The sequence below is a fragment of the Rhea americana genome, unplaced genomic scaffold (assembly GCF_003343005.1).
Source record: "Rhea americana isolate MKP2758 unplaced genomic scaffold, rheAme1 scaffold_239, whole genome shotgun sequence".
NCBI classification, from domain to species: Eukaryota; Metazoa; Chordata; class Aves; order Rheiformes; family Rheidae; genus Rhea; species Rhea americana.
In genome coordinates, this window is record NW_028186356.1 from 1058983 (window position 1) to 1080936 (window position 21954).

General features: G+C 44.5%; 1 protein-coding gene across 1 annotated transcript in view; it reads left to right on the top strand.

Moving 5' to 3' along the window:
• The first annotated feature begins 1372 nt into the window (after positions 1-1372).
• Positions 1373-21954, top strand: part of GNG12 (G protein subunit gamma 12) — a 31248-nt gene continuing 10666 nt past the window's right edge. The window contains exons 1-3 of the mRNA XM_085306372.1: positions 1373-1518; positions 10818-10875; positions 11362-11461. The gene's annotated coding sequence lies outside the window, so the exon portion shown is untranslated. The remainder of the gene's footprint in view (positions 1519-10817; positions 10876-11361; positions 11462-21954) is intronic.

The following is a 21954-nucleotide window of genomic DNA, read 5'->3' on the forward strand; positions in this document are numbered from 1 at the left end:
CCGCCAGCCGCCCCAGCCTCCCCCCCGCCGCCGCCGCCGCCGCCGCCTCCGCTTCGCCTCGGCCCCTCATCGCGCCCCGCGCTTCTTCCCTCCTTCGGCGGCGACGGGCGCGTGTCGGGGGCCAAAGCAGCTGGGGTTTCCGTGGGGAATTTTCTGTGGGGAATTTTCTGTGAGGAATTTTCTGTGAGGAATTTTCTGTGGGGAATTTTCTGTGAGGAATTTTCTGTGAGGAACTTTCAGTGAGGAATTTTCTGTGGGGAATTTTCTGTGAGGAATTTTTCTGTTTTTGGTGAATCCTCCCCCCCCCCCCGATTCCACCCGAGCAATTGCGGCCTCAAATCTTCGGGAGCGGCTCGGGGGCCGCTCCGCGGGTCGCCCCGCAGGTCCCGCCTGCCGCCGCCGCTTCGCCCCCGCCGCCGAGCGCGGCCTTCCCGAAGGGGCCGCGTCGACGCGTCGACCCGCCGCCAGCGCAGCAAGTTGGGGCGAGGAATTCGACTTTCTGTGTTGTTTCCGCGGCCGCCCGGCGAGGCGCCTGCTGCACGCGAAGCCCTCGCCGCGCTCCCGGCCCGCGTCGCTAACCGCTAGCGCCCGTTTTCCAGAAATCTCCCGGGTTTTAGAGAGCCGTCGTGGCGGGGACCCGCGACCGGTTTGGGCCGCCGCCCGGCAGGGTTTCGGGGACGAGACCGCGCGCGTCGGGCACCGCGCGTCCTTACTGCCGACGGTTTGGTTAGCGYGGTGTACACATCGGATTGAATCGAGAGTGAGTTGGAGCGTATTAGCCAGCGTTTTGATTAGCTTAAACCTAATAGTGACGGTAACAAGCCGCCTGTCTGCATTGGGAAGGGGTTTAGAAACGAAATCCTGTGAGTAAATAACGAGAACGGGATGGCAGTAGTTGTTTTATGCTATTCCCGTGCCACTAAATGAGATCAAGGGATTAGTATGCGGTTAATGACTTCTAAGTCCCGTATTCCGTCCTTGCGCTGGACGTACTGCAGTAATTCCGGATCTCTCCAACTGGGCGCCGAAGCGGCAAGTCGACCCGGTGCTTTCCTTGCTCGCAGGCGGCTTGCGAAACCGTGYGGATCTCGCCCCGGAACGCCCACGCTGTTTTGCGAAGTTTCTGAGGGCTCCCAAATAGCGAACGCTCTGATTATAATCATTGCCAACCATCCCCGATGTCTCGTTTTATTTCAAATACTGAGTTTTCAGATTCACATTGTGAAAAAAACCCAGGGTTGTTTGTGGCTGTTTAATAACTGACTTTATAGATTTTATACAAATACTGAAAGGTTTTTTTCTTTTTTCAGTTTCCTAGGCCCCGTTCCTTAGAAGACTCAGTATACTTGAGTTATGAAAAATTCCTCTGTAGTGCTCAGATGTTGGAGGTATAGGCAGCGAAAGCAGATTCAAGTTATTCCAGATGTTCATGGTACAGCCCCATAAATCGTCACCATCAGCCCTTTTACATTGTCCCCTGGTGGCAGGGCAAAGATGACATCAAACTTCACCAGAACAGTAAGAACTACTTCTGAGCCAATGTGAAATTTAGCTTGAGAAACCGCACAGAATGAGGYAGGTTATTTAGCAGTAAGCACAGAAGGATTTTATTTCTGTAATTTAGATTATCATCTGCATTTACAAAAGATACACAAGCAAGTGCGGCTCTCAGGTCTCGTGTTCTAGCACGTGAATGGCCTTATCTTGCTGCGATAGAAATCACTAGTAAAGCTTTCATTAACTTTACTGAAAGCAGCAAGCAAGTTCTGCAGATCTTGAAAGTAGCTGAGAACTTGACGTTTCTTGGGGAAACTGAAGCTGCAGATGTTTGATGGCTCTTGGGACTTGGTCCAAATTAATCACTGCTGGAACCATGCAGCTATTTTCTGAATTTTGTAATAGCACACAGCTAGACCTTGTTTTTCTAAATCTGAATGTTTATACTGCATTTATCACCATGGTCTCATCTGAAATCACTTTTTTTTTTCTGTTCTCAACATTAAGCTAGAGAGGGGTATAGAAGGGAGGAGAAAAGAAAATACTACTGTGGTGAGTGAAAAGGTTTCTACTCTCTATTTTACAAGGATTTACAAATAGCAGAGAGCAAAGAGGTAAAGCAAGCAATCTGCAGAGTGAGCTGAGGTTGCAGTAGTGTTGTCCRTAGGTTATTCTAGAGATCGGTAAATAGAGGAGTTAATAGAGGGAACATGTAGTTTCTGTGTCCAAATGTGAACAAGTGACAGTGTCCTGGCGCACAGCAGGCTACGAAAAGGCAGATTTAGCTAGTTGCCCTCCAGATAAAGTGGCATATAGGTGCTTATAAACTGCTTTTGCTGTCTCTGCCCATTTTGGGGGATAGGCAGTGAGATTATTTCTTTTTTGCTTTTTTGCTTTTTCTTAACTGAAATATGGTGGTCATAGAAATCTGAGTCTGTGCCTCCTTGCCCTCTCTCCATGGAAAACCTCACCTTTGCTCTCAGGTATGTTGCACGAAACTTAGTGCTTAGTCTTTATAATTTCACCCTTAATCACTGTTGTCAACAGACTTGCCGGCTTTGCGTTATCTTCGCAGTGTAGTGCTCACTGCTATTCTGCTGCTTCTCAGAGTATTGCTCAATTGGCCTGTAAATGGCCAATATATATACTCTGCATGCTCCTTTATTGGTGTAAGATGCAGCCAAAATCAGAACAGGAATGAAAATACACTGATATGCGTAGGGACAGCATACCCACACATCTGCTTTGGATGCTCTAGAGTTCCTAAAAGTGATAAAACAGCTTGGCCTATTAAAACGTATGTGATAGTAATTTTGAGAGAKCTTCTGAGACACAAATGCGTATTTTTTGTTTTGTTTCATTTCTCTGAATGTTCGATAAAGCAGCAAAGCGTTTATATTTGGCTTCCTGTGTCTGTATCAGTGGCATCTGACAGAGTTAATAAAAAGAAGGAAAAAAATGACAATGATGATTCATATTACAGTACTTGTGATAGTGCCCAGAACTGAAGTCAGTGCTGTGTTCGTGGCGCAGTCCTGCGGCGCGTGCCTTCGYGTGGGAGGGGGAGCCGGCACCCGGAGGGGCTGGGAAGGGGCCGCTGTCGCAGCACCAGGTCGTGCTGCTTCGGGAGCGTGCGCTGGCGCAGGACTCACCCAGCTCAGAGTTTTGCACTTATTGAAATAATCAGCCAAACTTGAAACAGAAATCAAGCTTGTCCTTGTATTTGTTCACACTGTTTTTCTTCCTGTTCCTTCTCCTGTGTCTTTGCAGCCACAGTTGACTTTCTGTGGTGCACGCTGGCTTTGCTTTCAGTCATTAGCGTGCGCTAGGTGTGATCGCTTCCCCYGTGCTCTCTGACACACAGCATTTGGCCAAAGCCGCTGCTCTGAGCGGAGGTGGATATCGCTGGATATCGGTCCTCCTATGCATTTGAAGGAGGCAAAGCTGGTATTTCTTTTGATGGGTAGTGTAGAAAATCTGCAAAAACCTACATTGCCAGGTCTCTGTCGAGCCTTTGCTTTGCTTTGTGAGCTCTCCTGCGGAGTGGAAGTTGTAACACCGTGGGAAAGTTCTGCTTGCTTTTTAAATGATAGTTAATCTTCATGTGAAAGATGCTGCAGAAACTGATACTTAGAGTAACTTCTTTTCCCTGTTGAGGCAAGGGCTGGGCAATCTACCTTACCACCCAAAAGCTACTGTTAAATGAGCACAGGACCTGACATTAAATACTGCAAAATATATCGGAGCCTGGCCTTGCAGGGGAGTGCAGGGTATAGGTGTATGTACTGTAAGCAGCCAGCCAAATTTAGATGGTTCAGGGTGTTAAAACTGGGAAAATGTTTCCCTTTAGAAAAGGAAAATGCAGGCTGAGGATCAGGAAAAATGTTGTGACTGTGAAGCCTGTTATGGGGAGGAGCAGCCCCTTGGTTTGCAGAGCAGGAACTGCTGCGATGACACTGGCAGTGAGGRTTGGAAAGTTTTGTAAGCCATAACTCTGTATTGACAGGAGGTATAAAAGCCAGAAATGATCTAGGCTGTTGCCACGACTTGATTTGTGCAGTTGCATCTCCTCTAACTCCAGCTGGGCTGGGGCAGTGCAGAAGTGCACCCGGCTGGGGCTTCCTCCCGCGCCGAGTTGTAGCTGCCTCGCAAAGAGCCCTGACCAGCCTTAATTCAGCCTGACCTGTAAGTTATTTTTATACTCAAGGTGTGTCAATATCTTCAGTATTATTTTCTTCCTCATATATTTTTTTTGAACGACACAGATGGTAAGCTGGGAAGTTTTGTGGCACGAAAACATTTGGTGCTTTCAGTAGCTTTGTATTTCTAAAATACAAACTTTTTTATTATCAAAAAAATTCTTTGGATGCTGGTCACCCCAGAAGCTTGTCCAGTTTTCTGTGCTGAGTACTGCAGTGAAGCTGTAACTCTTACCTAGCATGTTATGCAAGGATGAAGTGATTTGTCCAAGGTCAGTGACTGGACCAGCTCTAGACCAAGTTGTACAAAAGTATCCATCACGCTTGTTTGTTTTAAATACTTCTGCAAAACTCTGACTTGATAGTCAAAACAGGATCCTCGCAACTGATTAAAGGTATTGGCAATACCTTCACTTTTTAAAATAGACAAGCAGGTATTTGACATATATTACACAGGTGTATTTTGCACAAAGTCATTTTAATTGTTTATAAAGCTAGGCTTTAATTTAAAATTGATCATAACGTAGGAAGTCTCCAGAGAGGCTTTTCCTGAGCTATTTATCTCTAATTGGATATGTTTAGATTTCTCTCCTACATTGTTAGGTCTTTGCTTAATTTTTCTTAACGATTGGTTCAGTCTGCAGTTCTAAGATACTTGAAATATCTGTGTGTATCTTTTAAGATAACAAAAAAGGTTTTTTTATATCATTTGTTATATCATTTCAATGAACAGCCAGAGTATTTCCAGAAGAAAATATCTTTTCTGTTTTTAAAAATAAAATCAAGCGGATATGAAAGGCATTCACAAGCACAAGAAATTCTCTCCCAGAGTGGCTCATTATAGTTTGCATAAGAAAAATCGARTTCTCGTGGAAGATCTTTTGCAGTGGGATCATGTAACTTCCTGTGTGTTTTCAGAAAGCTTCCATGGATGGGAAGATGGCACACGCTGTCATCCTCAAAGGTGTTACCACTTTCTCTCTTAGCTGCTGGTAAGATACAGAATCAATAGTTTATTTACAAAACTTGACCTAAACTGGAACATTCTGCTATTCAAATGTTTCACGAGTAAAATTTTATTTAAAAATAGATTGAATGCCAACTATGTTGTTCATTTCTTTTTGAATATATGGCTAGTCTAGCAGTGCTATGAAGAATTATCCGAGTGCCATAGTGTCTCTGCTACAAGTTTATTTATATGCAAGAGAAACAATGGCCCGTTCTGGACATTGTTATTCCGGGGATGTGCTGTAGGTAGCTGTTTCTGTTGTCTTCAGATGACCTGCCTAGTGGCATAAATGTTACCTACTTAGACTGTATAGAGATATGTTTGGTATGTATTGCAGCTGCCTTGGTTTTGGTACTAAAACCGTCACTAGTTGTTGTTRCTGCATCTCAAGAAACAAGAATTTTAGAGAGACTGCTACAGATGCAATGTTTATAGCATAAGATCACTGAAATAGAGCTACCTGGTTTTCYTTTTTTTTAAATTATAAGGTAATAGAATACTGAATTTAGAGAAGTATTGTTTCAATGGTTTAATGTGTCACAAAAGTGTATCAAATTGTGTTTCTGTATAAACTTGATTTATTACAGCRCTTGTAAAAATATCTCCAGTATCTAGTACCTTGAAAATTAGGCCTCAGAAGGAAGAAAAATGCACATCCTGAAAAGTATATGTCAATCAATTATCTATGTCAGTTCGTTTAAAGTACATATATAATTGCTCTGTCTCCCTCTCRCTTGTTGATCCCACTTCTTAGTTGTTCTCTTCATTTGAAAAAAAAAACAAAACATAACATTTTCACAGTTGGGAAGAAACTGTCCTCTCTAGAAAACTAGGTTACGCTAGGGCTGGTGTGCTAGTACAAAATCTGCTGCAGGAATGAATGAATCCACTGCTGTTTCTGGGGGGAGAAACCCGTCACAAACTGCGTGGTGTCAGGGCAGGGGAGTCTCATGGAAGAAGCCAGCCCTTTAAGAATGTATAAAGTCAAAAACCATCTATCTAGGACGTATTTTAAACTACCCAGGTCATTGCTTACTAAAAATGTAAAAGTTCATGCTGGTGTAAGTGAAATACTCTGCATTTTGTTGGTCATCACTGTGATTAAGGTTGAACAGATCCTAAAATATATTTTCAGTTTTGTTTTTAGATTCAAGCCAAGGAAGTCAGGCTTTTAGGTCCAAGCTGAGAGCTGGAATAAGTGGAAAGTAGCACTGACAGTTTTGGAAGACTCACCACTTTCTTCGCAGCTGAATTTGGTTTATGTTACTGTAAAACTTGCAGGGATTTATGCTAAATTAGGGCCCTGGCTGAAAAGCAAGGATAGTTCAGCTTGGCAGTAGTTAACACGACCCCCTCACCTGCTTCCTTGCCCGTCCGGCTGCACAGATGTTGGAACTGCTTTTGAAGCCGTTCCAGACCAAATGGGCCGTAACCGTACGATGCCACACTGTAAACTATTGCAGTTGGAGCTTTTCGTTCAGCCACACGTGTTTCACTGCCCAGTCCCCTAGGGATGCCTAACATGAGGTTTTCTGGAGGAAGACTGGCCGTGAACACTTGCTGTGGAGCAGGAAAGCCTGTACGTGGCATTACTGCGGAATAGGTATTCAGATTTTAAATTCACACCCTTCTTCATTTCAGAGAAATTTCTAAGAGGAAAGATAACTTCTCTTCTTGTTCATTGTCTGTATCCTAGTTTTGCCTCAAGCTTGAGCCACACGTCTTTTATGTGGCCATAGCATAACGTGCTTATGTGATAGTCTTTAGTAGWTACATCCTCTCTGCTCCTATGGATGAAGGGAACTGCCGTTAAGGGCATCTGTCCTGAAGGGTTGGGAGGAAAAAGAGGAGGAGGGAGAAATTKTTAGAATTTCCTTTTTGTAGGAGGATTTGCTGTGGATCTGTATAAACCTACAGCCTGACTCTGTCTATAGCTCTAGCTCTGTTGGTCGTGGTGGCATCATGAGACTCCCCCACCAGAAGCTCTGGAGCTGGCACAGAGATGCCCTTTCAGATTTGCTCTCCTTTGAAGTATTCGTGTAACCACAGGACAAGAGGCAGCCAAGGATGTGGACAGCTAGTTCCCTGCATTGCCGCGGTGCAGGAGGACCCACCCGGGTTGCTTTCTGTCAAGCCCTTGAGATGAGAGGCTCTGGGAGCTGTTGTAAAACAGGATTTCCTCATCTCTTTCTCCCACCTGCCGTTCTCCAGCTTATTCCTTCCCAAGCATGGTCTGACCTCTGCAAACTTGCAGTCCAACTGAGTAAGGTGTAAGGAGCATTTTGGAGGGGGGTGTTACACTGGTCTCATAGCCGTGATAGTAATGTTGGGTTTGTCTCTATGACTAACTTGACAGGAGCTTTGATTGAGTAGGAATATTGAATCTTGACGGCTTTGAGGTGAAAAGTGGCCAATGATTCATGAGCCCTATTTACCTTTTAGATGCGTTTAAAGATTGTTTTGACAATGTATTTTGGTCTGCATCAGGAAGCAGAAGATATTGATAGATAACATTTTCCTTAACTTTCCTTCAAAATTTTCAGGTAAGGTCTAACTAGAGTTAGAAATTGAATAGCTCAGCAAAACAGAACTTTTGTAAAAACATTTTGTGCAGCACTGCTATCATATATATTTAAAGGAGGGTTACGCATWGCATTTATTTTTGTTTCTTTGCTAAATGTGAAAAGCCTGAGTTTAGAACTAGGACTGCAACGACTGACTGCAGTTGGGTCATCTCTTTATTTCATTTTTCTACTCCATTCAATGATTTTAACAGTAGCCGTTTGAATTTTGTTGGTATTTTCAGCCTGGGAAACAGTGTGGGATTTGTTATTGGGACTTTGTGCTTTGCCGATGACACGTGGCAGGTGGCACCTAGCAGATACCAAGTGGCAGCGGTGAAGTCCCTGGGACGCTGCAGGGTTTTGCACAYGCTACACAGGGAAGGTTCCTCCCGGGAGCAGGATTTCGTGGTCTCTGCAGAGCGCCTGCAGAGCCTCATCCCTTCCTCAAAGCCTCGGCCACTCTGCCGCAGTGAAGGCTGTCCTGGGAGGATTTCTGCTCCAAAGCTGTTGCTCCCCGCAGCTGCAGCCCTCTGACTCTCTCTGCAAAGCTGCAGAGCTGCTGCGATGCCACTGCTGCCCCTCGTGTGGTGCAGAGGGTCCAGCACGTCAGCAGGACCGAAGGAGAGGGGCTGCGAGGGGACGGACGGCCTCTCCTCCGTGGCACCTTTCCCGCGCACTTGTGTTCGCCACTTTGGGTAAAGCCCACCCACGCAAAACGTCTTCCTGMTGGTTTTTGTTGTCATCGTTTTACCACTTGTGCGCTGCTCTGTTCCCAGCATGTCAGGAGCTTGTTTCACGTTTTGTGCATACCAGGACTTGGGAGTCTTGTCACTAATTGCATTAATTTGTCAGAACTGAGCCAAACTGAGCCAGGGCTCTGCTCCAGCTCTCCACTGGCCACTGGCAAATAGTGGCTGTTTTTCTTCCAAAAATTTCAGTGATGATCCTGTCACGTCTTGGTTAATGAGTCTTCTGTTTCCCATCTTCATTGTTGATTTAATAAATGCCCAGTATGKATAATCTGTGTTTTACACCATATAAACTTGCGTTATAAATGATAGAAAAGGTTGGCGTATTAATTACTAGTTTATGTAAGATTATTGCAGTCTATTTTTAGAACTTTAAATGTTTATTGCTGGAAAAGTACTGAGCATGCCCATCCTCAGAGTTCAGGCAGAATCAAAGCAGTGTGATTAAAAAGAGAGGAAACTTTATTTGTAAACAAAGTCCTCCCTCTTGCTATAGCAGAAGACATGTCACCCTATATTATGTTTACCCTCTATGTTATCAGTACCATSAAGGACAAGGAATAAAAACGCTGTCACTCTTTGTCTAATTTAACAGCCAACTTAGAGATATGTTTTTAAACAAATACCATTTATAATCTTTCAGGTATTCCTCAATCATTGCTTTCCATTTTTAGCTGTGCTGTATCAGTCACCTAATTTCACTTTCATTCATGGTCAAGGAGGGCAGCAATTTTGTAAGAGTTTTGAACTATCATTATCATATAATTTTAGTTTAAAATCAGTGAGTGTTTAATCAACAAAAGTTTGAGAAGAGCGTTCAACATAGCATGCTCCAGATTTGCCTGTCTAGCAACAGTAAAACGCATCTAGAGCAGGAATCTGTACTTTTTAAGACTGACCATATTTAGAGAAAATTTTGGGGTGTGAAAAGGTTGCAGTAGGAAACACAGGCTCTCAAATTTGTTTCTACTGTGGTTTAAAACATAGTTATTAGAAAATGTTAATAGATACTAACATGTTAGAAAAGTCTAGAGGAGGCAAAGTAATACATGTTCCCAATGCAGGTTATGCTGGCACTAAAGTTTAATGTAAATCTGTTAATGTGTAACCTCTGACTGTTTTAACACAATTTAATGTCAGTAGCTTTTCTAAAAGGAGAACCTTTAAATTCTAGTCTACAACAAGTCGTGTTAAAACCTTTGCTTTGGGAACAGGAGGCTTCAGAAGGATGATACTCTTACGAAGCTGTAATTTTATTTCCTTGAAACAAATCAAAGACTATTCTTCCATCTTAAAAGGGGTAGGTTGGTAATTTGCCTGTAGCATCACTTTGAAGTTACAGTGACAGAAGTTCTGTACGCAGACTGCTTTGTTATCCTCTGATAAACCCAGAAATTATGGGCAGTTGACTTGCAAAGCAAGCTGTTTTTCCCAGGTACTGAAATCATGCTTCTCCAGCTGTGATTATGATCATCTCCMGGTTTCCTTAAACTGGTATTTCCTCTCCCACTGCTTGTGCACACAGCTCCGTCTGCTCTCCTGTTATAACACAAGTAAATTATTTTTAGTGGTTTGTTGCAAGACCCATGTAATAACAAAACTGCTATTTCTGATGTTTTTATTTATTTTTTAAAAATATAGAATAAACTTTGCTGCAGTGGTATATTAATCCTATTTCTTTCTGTTAACCTGTATATAAATCTTGTAGCCAAAAGTCTTAATTTTCTTCCCCCCCCCCCTTTTTCAATTATACCATAGTGGAAGTGAGCAGGCTATGTGAAATATTTGAGAATCTGAGAGGGAAAGTGCTTAGTTGGGTGTTCTTGTGGGCCTCATGCAGACTTCTGATTTTATGACTACTGTAGCATGCCAGACATGTTTTTCATGTAGTTTTTTATCCAGAAAAGATACATTGTACAGAGGGTGACATTTTCACTTATTTCATTAGGAACTAGCTTTGTTCTTGCAGTAAGTCTCCAGTGATTTTCAGCACAYGTGACTAAGAATTGGCCTGGAGATGAGGTATGTAGAGATTCCTCTTAGCACTTGTAGTAATCACGTTTGCCTTCGCTCACAGTCAGGAGGTGACCAAAGGGAAYTGGCCGTTCGTGGCCTTCTCCTCCAGAAGGGGAACACGGGAGCTGTGTGTAAGAAAGGTTTGAGGTACTCTTTCTGGGAGAAAGATCTCAAAATACTGTAGTGTCTGTGATTAGAATTAAGCCACAAATGCAAATCCCTCTTAGGTTTGGCTTTCTTGCACTGTAAGGTACTTACTGATTTTTATTTTGTTCTGTTTCAGAATCTTCACACTGATTAAATCCGAGCGAGCCGGACAAGCAGCGAGCCTGCCTATGTAGGTGAGTTTCCAGCACACACCCGCTTCTTTTCGCAAGTTGTCCAAAATGTTAGCAGCAGTGGTTGCTGACACTAGTTCCCCTCCCTTATAACTAGCTGATCAATCCAGTGTCTAATATAAGGAGGCAGAAATGCTGTTTGATCTTGGTAATCACTTTTCATAGACTTGCATGGGCTGCTGTGCTCTGAATGCTCTGAATGGGCTTCGTCTCCTGCAGAAGTTAGGCTTTTGCTTGTTTGCTACAGCGGCTAACAAGGAGGCCTTTGTAATTTCTGGGTCTGTTCAGTTACATGTATATTGTTTGAGCATCTGAGAATGCAAATTCTTCCTCCCATGTTTGGTCCTTTCTTAAAATAAATATTTCAGTAAATTCATGAAACCAAGAAGTTTGTGTAATATTTTGCACTCTTAGTGATTTTGACCTGAGAACCGTAGAGCTCTTTAAAAGTATCTCTCTTCAGCTTTCTCAGTTTTATCTCTCTTTCAGACTAAAGAATTTGCTGAAGGTCACGTAACCTGAGGCCAAGCTGGATCTCGTGACGCCCAGTCTGGTGGTTTAATCACGGACCGTTCCTGCTTTTCATGCTGTAAGATGAACTGATTTTGATACAACCAAAGGTCTCTCTGTAAATCTCTCTCTGTAGTTTGTTTGTCTTTCCTGTTGTGAGTAAGTTTGGTAGTACCACGTGGAAAGAAACAGGTACTTTCTCTGGAGAAATTGCACCACAGTTTGTTAGGGGTACAAATTTGTCTTTGCTAATGACTTCAGGCTGATGTCTATTAAGACTTCTTAGAACTTTTTCAGAGTAACTGATCTAGAAGTCAGCTTTCATGCGTTGCATTTATACTGAAGATATAAAAAGATAATCACTAAAAATRGGAAGGAAAATAAATGTTGAGTTTTTCCAATATGCCTTTCACCACCAGTAAATTTTGTTTGACTAAGTCACATCTGCTGCTTATCCCTGAGAAATACTCAGGAGAGGCTGACTTTGAAAATCAAACATAGCTTATAGCCCCAGTTTCAATCAGCAAGATTTCTTTGTGCTGTTCTTGAGCTGGAGCTTATGAAGGAACACATCCTTAAATATGCACTCAGAACACTAAATCCAACTGAAGATCCTGGCAGTTGTCTATTTTTTTTTCATTTCACATTATTGGGGATTTTTATGCATTTCTGAAACACAGACTAATTAAAAGACACAGGCAGTATTGCTTGTAATTTACAAAACATATATTCTCAACTGTAAATTCTCTGAAGAAGCAAGCATCAAAAATGTGTATTATGTGTTATAAGGATTTTACATATGCMCTGGCTGGCTGCCTTCCTTTGGGGGAAGCAGGTGTATCTCTGCATGGTCAGACTTCCCTGTGCTAACCTGGAGATACTGACAGTGCTTACTCTTYGAGTGCTTTGAGAGCTACAGATGGAAGGAGAGTTTGTTGTTGCTGTACTTCTATTGCTATAAAAATGGTTTTTGAATATATACTATCTATCTGTCTATAACRTAATTATATATTAATAATATATGCTATATAATCTTTTTTGTTAATATATAGCACAATCCATACAAGAGGCAAAACAGACTGAATAGAGCTGAGGCATTAAAGTCCTGCCCTTACACCAATACTTATAAAATCTGTACCTTGACACCTATAAAAAGAGCAGCCAGCTTTGCACAGAATACAAGCTTTTATGCCAAGGCATTTTGTGCAACATAGCAAAAGGAAAAAAGTCTGGGTCTTCTGAGGCACCTGAGTTACCTTGATCCCTTCAAGTATTAGTAATGTGCAGGGTAAATGTCAAGGAATTGAGGTATTTGTACTAATAACAGGATGTGCTAAGTACTGTAGTTTACGGATATTTTGTTTTTTCTGCACATATAATAATAATGTGATCCATGAATACACAGTCAAAGCAGTTGTTACTGTTTGGGGAGATCTCTTCTCTTCTCTTCTCTTCTCTTCTCTTCTCTTCTCTTCTCTTCTCTTCTCTTCTCTTCTCTTCTCTTCTCTTCTCTTCTCTTCTCTTCTCTNCTTCTCTTCTCTTCTCTTCTCTTCTCTTCTCTTCTCTTCTCTTCTCTTCTCTTCTCTTCTCTTCTCTTCTCTTCTCTTCTCTTCTCTTCTCTTTACCAAACTTTTTCTAGGATATATAAAATGATCTATTCTGTTACTGTAAATTTTGCATGATAAGTGCTCAAAAATCAACTCCTCGACACCACCAGGAAGCAGCTGCCATCGCTGCTGTCGTCGTTGTTGCAAGTCATTTGGTTGATAGTAGCAGCGGAAGGCAGGAGGCGAGACCCTCCGCGGGTCGATGCAGGCTCTGCAGCTGACGGCTGCAGCCGGGCTGCTGGAAGGCGTTTTGGGCCTTGGCCGAGGGGCGATGTGAGGGGAGGCGAGGGAGCGGGGTGCTCCACGCAGCCCGTTGCAGTGTCCCCAGCACCAGCTGGCAGGGAGTTGACAATCAATCTTCATTTTTTCTGGGARCTTCGTGTCGCAGATGCCAGGCTCAGTATTGCAAGTGCGCAGGTGTCTCTTAGTCCCGTTCCTTCCTGGTAAGTTCTGGCACATTGCAGAGGCTCATTTCTCCTTTCTGATGTGTCAGGTATGCTATAAGTATCATAAAAATGCCTTCTGGTCATTTTTATCTTAATTCATATTTTACCGCTTATATTCTGTTTTCTGATGGTCTCCTGATAGCTAGATTTTTATTTCGCATTATTGGAAACCCCTGTGAAGCTGCAGCGTTTCCCTCTCAGCGCTTTCCACTGGGTGTCACTGTGGCCCCATGCACAGGGCTGCGCAGGTGGAAGGAGCCGGACCCTGCCGGCAGCACAGCCCCGCGCTGTCGCGCCAAGGCTTTTGCTTTGGCTGCACCCAGGACTGGAAACTGGGTTAGCTGATAACCGCTGAGCAAGACTCCGGGCTGATGTTCAGCTCTGGGAAGGTCAGATATTTCTGTAGGCAGGTGCAACAGGTTTGTTAGCTGAAAAAGGGATATTTTATTGAGGGAGTTGTTTTCCTCTGCTGAGTGGAAGCAACCAGTTGGAGGAGTGTTGAATTTGCCATTCTTAATCAATTAGTTTCTCATTAGGAGGTTGCACCTGGGACAGCGGGGTTCTTATTTTCTAAAGATCACTGTAGATAACTTTTGTACTWTTTACTTTGCAGTGTGGATATGATGAATTTTCCTACCTGATAAGTGGCTAGATAGATGCRTGAAATGCAGAAATCAGCAAGGACTGGACTGTGTCCGGTGGACTCGGACAGATTAGGGATGTTCACTCTGTACTTCCTCCACATTGAGGAAGTCTGCCTGTCTTTTTCCGTGCTGAATGTACATCCTGCATGTACATCCCTTTACTTTAGAAAGTCCTTGGGTCTGCTGTCTACTTTTCCAATTCCAGGCACTTAGATTCCTTAAGGTCAGTGTCAGGTGAAGAAGAGGCACCCCCAGAGGATAGATCGCGTTGTAGGTGGGCAGAGACATCCTTTGGATGTGTTCTTCCTTCCCCCTGCTGCTGTGAGGAAACCTTGTGCCTGTCCTGACTCTCTCTCCACCCTCACRAATCACTTCCAAGGAACCRAGCAGAAGCAGAAAGTCTGGTCTCYGAGCCCTCRTCCCACTGCACGATGAAGAGGAGATCGTCCTGGGGAAAGTGTGCCTGGATCCCTGGCCGCTCAGTGCCRGGACAGCAGGAGTGACCTGAGAAGCCAGCGTTTCAGTCCATCATGGTGGCTCTGAGCCTCAAGGGCAGCGAAGAAGAGAAAATGAAGTTGCCCGGCCGGCCACAGAGAAGGTGCATCCCGGTACACGTGCTAGCGATGGAAATTCATTGCTTCGTGACCAGACTTGCCAGATATTGGAAGCATATATATGGGTTCATTTAGATTCTGAGTGCTCTAAAAGAAACAGCATTCCCCTCRAGGCACGCTCAAATGCAAAGAGCCAAGCAGCTTGACTGGTGGCAGTGCCAAGAGTTTTAGGTGAGTCGTTCAATAGATTMTTCCCTCAGGGACCTAAAAATTGAAAAATCAAGGCTGTGAAATATCAGGGTTTTTTTACCTGTTGCGTGCAGCAGTGTTTCTATATGCTGACATACTTTGTTGTGCTATGTGGTGTGCCCGTGCAGTTGGGWGTTTATTTCGGCACGCAGCTATGGCCTGAAACGCGAGCTTCARGTTTCTTGGCGTGGGCTCTTGCTTTTTTAGACTGTGCAAGTCACAACAAACCTGGTTCAGAAGAGTCATGACTTCCCCGTAGGAAGAGCAACAAGCAACATTCAAATAAGGCCTCTTTCAAGTCCCGACCAAGCCTGCAACTTCCCTGCTCCCACGAGCGCCTGAGAAAAGAGCAAGCGTGGGAGCGTTCCCAGCACGGCAGAAACCGTGACGCCCAGAGCCCTGGCGCTGAGCGGTGCTGCGGGCCGGCGGCCGTGCGGGTGACACGTCCGTGCTCTGACATCAGCTCTTCCCCTAACCCTGCCGTCTCCGATGGCCTTTGCTGCCGCTTCTCCGCACTCCTCTGAGGACCGGCCTCGGTTGTGCCGTTTGGGAAATAAGATGCCAGTTTGCTTTTATAAAATGCCCCGGTGCATAACAGGTCCGCTCCTTCCTGCTCTCCCCCACCCAGCTCTTCACCATTTCACTGCTGTAGGTGACCACTTTTTATAATGTATCTATGTGGTCAAAAGTCCAGGCACCAGCTTAAACCTCCTCTKCCGACGGCACGTTGCTGAGCTATCCCAGCCCTGTGGACAGCTGGTGGTTTGCAGCGGCCCAGCTGTGYGCCTGAGCCTTCGGTTAAACTTATTTATTGGCTTTTGGGCCCCAGTGAAGGGGTTTRTTTCTTCCTTAGAACAGCAAATGAAGTGTCTGGGGGTTTCTGGCTTTGAATTTCTACCACTGTGCTTCAAAGAAGTGCAAAATAATTCACGTAATGATGTTTGTGTGATGTTTCTAGTGGTATCAAATAGGTGGCAGCATCAATTCTGTAGCATCAAAATCATTTCTCAGTTAAATTTGCTCTTCTCTGCTGGCATGTGCCAAGGGGGGATTCATCTCTGCAGGCGCAGGAGCAGAACAGTGGCATTAGGGCTATGCACATTTTGTATGCTTTTAAATGCCATTAATTTTTAGCTTTGTCATTTTATGCTATGTTCAATCTGCTTTAGCATTCTGTAGTTTTGAGTTATTCAACTTAAAAGCTATTTTCTTTCAAAGGACGTGGTAACAAGATACTATTTTGAACCTTTATTCAGCTCTTAGTTGCAGGTTGAAACTGTAGTGTGAACTGACTTTACATAACTGGAGTGAATAGCAAACTGTTTGCAGTGCCACTGTGCGATTCCCATGTGTACTTTAACAGTAGTGATTTAATTACATTTCGCTCAGCAGGTGGCTCATAAGTCCTAGATCTGAAAGAGTAAAAAAGATAGATTGGTCTTTAATTATCCCGGYTGGAGGTCAGCTTTAATACCCAGCCATGTACCTGCTGAGGCTGCTGTTCTAAATACTTGCAGCATTTTAACCTTGTTACTTAAAGCTGCAGGAAGACATAAGGCAGGGTATTAAAAACAGTCTGTAGGGTTCTTTTAGGGAATAGAGGAAGCTCCACCTGTTTATAGATTTTTTTTTTTTTTTTGAGGGGGGAAAAAAAGGCAACTGTACATTTTGCATGATATATACATTAGAAATTTCATATTTTTTCTTTCTCTTGGTAGTTAAACCTTTCCCTAGTAAAGTGCAGCTGGCAAGCATCCTCTTTTAAAGGTCATTATTAAAGCAAAGCTAGGTCCTCYGTTTTCTATGGAAAAAAGTATGTTCTGTTGCAGAAGCACCGTCACACCTTCCCACTGGCTTGTTTGGTTTGCTCCATTCATTTGTTAACTCTGCTGTTAATTAAAGAGTCCTAGCTCAGCATGTGCTTCTGCAAGTGTGAAATACCTGGAGAGGGCAAGCAGTTTTGCTAGTTTCTGATATTAGCACCTTTCCAATAATAATTTGTTTCACTTCTCGCAACTTTTGAAAAGAATTATTTTTTGTTTTATTTAGCCACTGCAAGGTTCTCTGTGATGGAAGAGGCGTGATTCATGCTGCTGAAAGTCATAGTGCAGGTGGGAACTGTTGCCCACTGCTGCCTGGGCTCAGCCCATGTCCTGAAACAGGAAGCAAAGAGCGTGTAAGAAGTGGCTGTGACCAGCTTTTCTGTAGGGATCTCTCATTACGTCCATGCCAGAGCCCACACACTCACTGCGTGGTCAAAAGAGTTTTTAACATTTCTGTACCTCGRGCGCCTGGGGGCATGTTGCTTTGGAGGAGAGCATTTACTGTAATCGTGTTTTCCTGGGGTAGCTAATTCTACCTTGTCACAAAGGAGGAGTGGGAGAAGCAATAAAATACCAAGCAGGGGGTAGGGGCAGTGGTGGGAAAGGGCAGAAGGTGACCGTGAATGCGCAGCGGTGCCTTGGGCTGAGCTGGGCAGAGCCCGGGTGCACCRGGGGCACGTTAGCGAGCGCTGCAAGTCGCCCGGCCCGCAGGCAGGATGAACGGGGGCTCTCGCTTCAACCTGAAGCCTCTGAGATGTATCTCCTTTTCCAGATTTATCAAATTACTTATRCTTCTGATCTCCAAAGAATCACTTCCTTCCCCGACTTGATGTGTTATGTGTGGGCTTCCTTCCACTGCACTTCAACACCACGGCCCAAATTTCACCTTCTAGCAGCTAGTTCTCACATTGTGAACAGTAAATTACTTTTTCCAATGCACGTTTGTGAGACCACTTATGACTCTATGGAGTGTTTTTGTTTTTCACGTTAACCACGTCTGTGCCAAGCTCAAGAATCATGGCATATTTAGTTGTTYCTGGAGTGGGAAGTGTCCATTCTTMCAGTAATCCTTCCTGCTCTTCTCTGTGCCTTTCTGCTCCTGTAACATCCTTGTATTAAAAAGGAGTCAGAACTGTGTGGTGTTGAAGACTGAAAACAGGGAAGAGATCATCTCCAGGCTGCACAGCAAATGTGATRCCTTCAGTAGTAGTGTGGTAGCTGAGAGAGACTTAAGGTAAGGTGTGTGAGGAGGTCATGTAGCTGGAAAAGGTAGACAAATCTTCATGCACATAAGGCCTTCTTTAGCAGACATGAAGTACAGGCATGAAAGCTTGCTCTTGTTACTAGACCAACTAGTACAGCTGGAAAATATACTCSGTTTGCAGATGTAGCTTCATGTCTTCAGCGCACTTGCTGTGGAAATGCTTTGTCTTGGGCATGGTTGCCAGAAACAGTTGTTGATAGAACTGATTATTTTGTCTTTTTTAGCTTGTGAGCCAGAGACGAGTGAGTGTTCTGGCCACGACTGCAGCTACGGTGCAGATGGGGAATGTCTATCCTCTTTAACCTGCATCCTGCCTAGCATCGATGGCTTTCRGTGTTACAACCTGTAGACTTTTTGGGAGATGCGAGTTGTCACCTGCTGCATGCTGTACAGCAGCAAGCAGTGACTCCTATGTGCTATGCTGCGTGTCTGGATGCTGCCACGGGGCAATGTGAAATAACAGTAGCAATATTTGGTATTCACTTGTGTAATTCAGATGGGATATTGAAAAACTTTATGGACCTTTGTCCTTGATGCATTTAATAGAGAAAATAATGGTTAGGATGGATTACTGTGGAGGAATGCATATTCCCTTGTTCCCATGAAATGCCCTATAATTTTACAGATCCATGCAAATGTTTCATAACGCCACTGCCCTGGCCGCTTTGGTACGTGAAGCACCGCGTGCGCTCCAGCAACACTGCAGTGGAGCAAACTTCTGCATATTCCCCGGCAGCATTGCTGCTTGCTGATCACGCCGGCGTGCCGCAGGGGTTTGGGCACGCACGGGAAGTGCGGCCTAACCCTCGTGGCGAGGGTGGAGCTGGGCACAACCGGCAGCGACTATAGATCGCAGGGGAAACGAAGGCTCCTGCTGAGGAAAGGCACAGGAAGACGTGGACCTCAGCTCCGCGCTGCGTGTCGAGAGGTGCGTGCGGGAAGGCGTGTTTCCTAGAGAGCAGAGCGCGGCCTCCCGGGCCGAGCGGCCGTTCCCTTGAAGCGTGACCTGCCTCCCGTGGCGGGCGCCGCCGCCGCTTTGCAGCCCGCTGTTAAGGAAACTGCCCCAGGCCTTTGAGCACACAAACAGCCAGGTTCTTCAGAGTTTCGTACCCTGCAGTTACAACTCTGCAGATTTTATTCAGCTTGTTGCTGTTGTCTAGAATCAAACGTAACCTACAAGAAATTCTGCAGTTTGAAATGTTTATAGCAGCTTATTTCATATAGGGTAGTTTGCCAGGAGCTCGAAGGGAAAGCAGGATTATTGGGTGATGACCTAGTTGTTCGTAAATCTCTCTGTAGAAGAGATTTAGTACTCTTAGGAGGACTATTAAAGTAATGCTTCTTATGTTTGTTTGAAGATGAGGAAACTTGGCAATTTGACTTTTTTTTTTTTGAATGTATAAATTATTAACAAACCTAACCAGTTGGGAAAGTAAGCAGTGGAACTTTCTTAACAAGGTCATTCATTTAGTATGGCAAAGGGCTCCAGAGTGACTCAAATCACTGCGGTGGCAAAAGGTTTTTCAGGCTTGGAGAGGGATGGAGGAGGAGGAAGGTTCAGGGAAGTCRGTCTGGACTTAGCCCAGTGAATTAAGAGGAGAATACTTTGTCTGTTAACCTAACGTTTTAAAGAAAAGTAAAATGCTAAAATTAAATGCATCAGGAAAAGTTGAACACACTGCTTAGAAAGGAGTGCATTACTGTATAAAAATATTTTCCCCCTTKCTCCATAGTTTTCTAATATAATAAGTGAAAACTGTGGAGTCAGAAGTCRGATTCTAGGTTCAATTTGTGGCGGACCAATATTTCTTTCTCATATCCACACGAGACAGCTCTGCAATTCCAAAAATGGTTATTTTTGAAACGTTTGCARTCAGTGCTGTGTTCTTGATGACTGTTGATGAATGCATGATTGGATTCAGCAGCTGTGCTGTTTGTCATGTCTGGCAGGACACGATGAGGTCTTCATTGGAAGTCTCACCATCTAGGTAAAACATGAGCCTGTCGTGTCCAGGGAAGCTTTTGTCACTAGTGGCCGCTTTTTCCTTGTCCTCCAGACCATGCCTAGCTCAATGGCTGATGGCAGAAACTCGGAGGCGCTTCTGCAGCGCCAGTAATGAATCCCCTGACCCACACAGCTTACGTCTTAGCCGGGCTGCCTCTAGGCATTTGAAACACAGCAGCCTCAGAAGCAAGAAGCAAGCCAGTTAGAGCTAAGGAATTCATCCAAGGAATCACGTTTAAATACAGAAGAATTTCCCTGTCGCTTGTAACACCTCYGAGGGGCTGCTTGTGTGTAAAAGCAAGGTGCGTTCAAACGTTCCCTGACAGCTCTCCAGCGACGCTGTGGGTTGCAGTGTGGCCTATTTCTGTGCATCGGGCAGCCAGCTCGGGCCAGAGGTCCTGCAGGACGTGCGGCCAGGTGCCTTCTGGTTCTGGGGACTGTTGTTCGTAGTTTATCTGCTTGCTCTACAGCTTTCTTCAAAGTCTCAGGCTCAGATTTGAAATGCTGGAGGTGTCGCTGTTGTCAAACTGAGTTACTTGGAATAGCTCTGCAAAGAATCCGCAAGCTGTATTTGTCTTTCATTTTTTGGATCTGTACATTGAGAATCCAGTTCTTGCAATGACAGTATTGGTCTTAACCTACATCTCTTGAAACACTGTCTTTTTCAAATGACCACCTGAAGGACAGAAATACAGCGATGAAGTGTAGATCAGCTGGTTTAACTCTGTGTGTGAAAGCAGGATCCAGCACTTCCAGTCTATCCCTGACAGATATGGAAAGACTTTTCTGACATAGATAACTTTTGTGCTGTGTTGGAAGGAGAAGGGAGAACAGAGCAGGTGCAGTGCTCCTTTCCTGAGTTCTGTCTGTTTGTATGTCTGTTCTGATGAAAATTAACTCCCCAGAAGGTAGCTTCTTCCTATTTCTTATGTTCTTTGCAGAGCAAACTTTCAAAAGTGGCCAACAGTCTCATATCTGTTATCTTTTCTTAATGGTACTATGTAAACATAAAAAGAATTATTTTTGAATAAGAGTTACCTCTCTTACTATTTCARTTCCAGGTAATAAATGACCTGTTTCATGTCTGCAGATCTCCCACTTGCTGCACGTGAACTTGCTTTGCACYAGGAACAGGGTCGTTTTTCTCTGTTGCTTGTGGCTTCTCTGTGGTGCTAGAGTGCTGCTTTTAAAGAGAGGAATTGCAGTTGAGGATTGCAAGACTCTCCTTCAGAAACACGTATCCACAGCCCTCACTTTGGCTACAGCTAGTTTTCCAGAGCTGTCTCTTCCGGTGGGAGTGTTTCTATGGGGCGTGCTGGGGATGGTCTGGCAGAAGGAGCTCCTAGAGCTAGATGAGAGGAGGGAGAGGAATATTTTAGTTGCGACTGCCTGCAGGGAGTCAGGTGCCTCATGCTGCTCTGCACTGAGGTGCTGTCATCAGCCCAGAGCCATCTCCTGCAGTGGCCACCAAAGCTTTTTCCAGAGGGAGCAGGAGTTACCTCATCTTCCAGACCGTGGCAGGAGAGGATGCTCTCAGCTCTTCCGAAGGAGGTACGGCACCGTGTCCTGGGGTGGGAGGCCATCGTTTCTGCGTTGCCTGAGGACGTAGGCCTGCATGTCCCCCTCCCTGGAAGATGTGCCCTGCACCCGCGCAGAGGCGCTCACCGGCAGCTGCTTTACCAAAGAGGAACAACAGCTGCTCAGACCAGAGAGAGGCCCCAGGAAGCGGTGGGATTAGGTAGCTCTGACTGCAGTGCTACCTGGAAGAACAATTCTGTTGCTGTTAATAAAACTACAAAACTACACGGAGTGAGTGGCTTAAGGGCAGTTTTTCTTCCATTAAATATGGAAATAGTCATATAAATGAGAGTCCAACTCAGGCATTTGTATGTTAAGCAGGACTCTGTTGCCATCTTGCCTAAGCAAGGGCCAGGATTAAGCAAGGAAAAGCAGATCCAACAAAGTGTTTGGGCTTCTGCT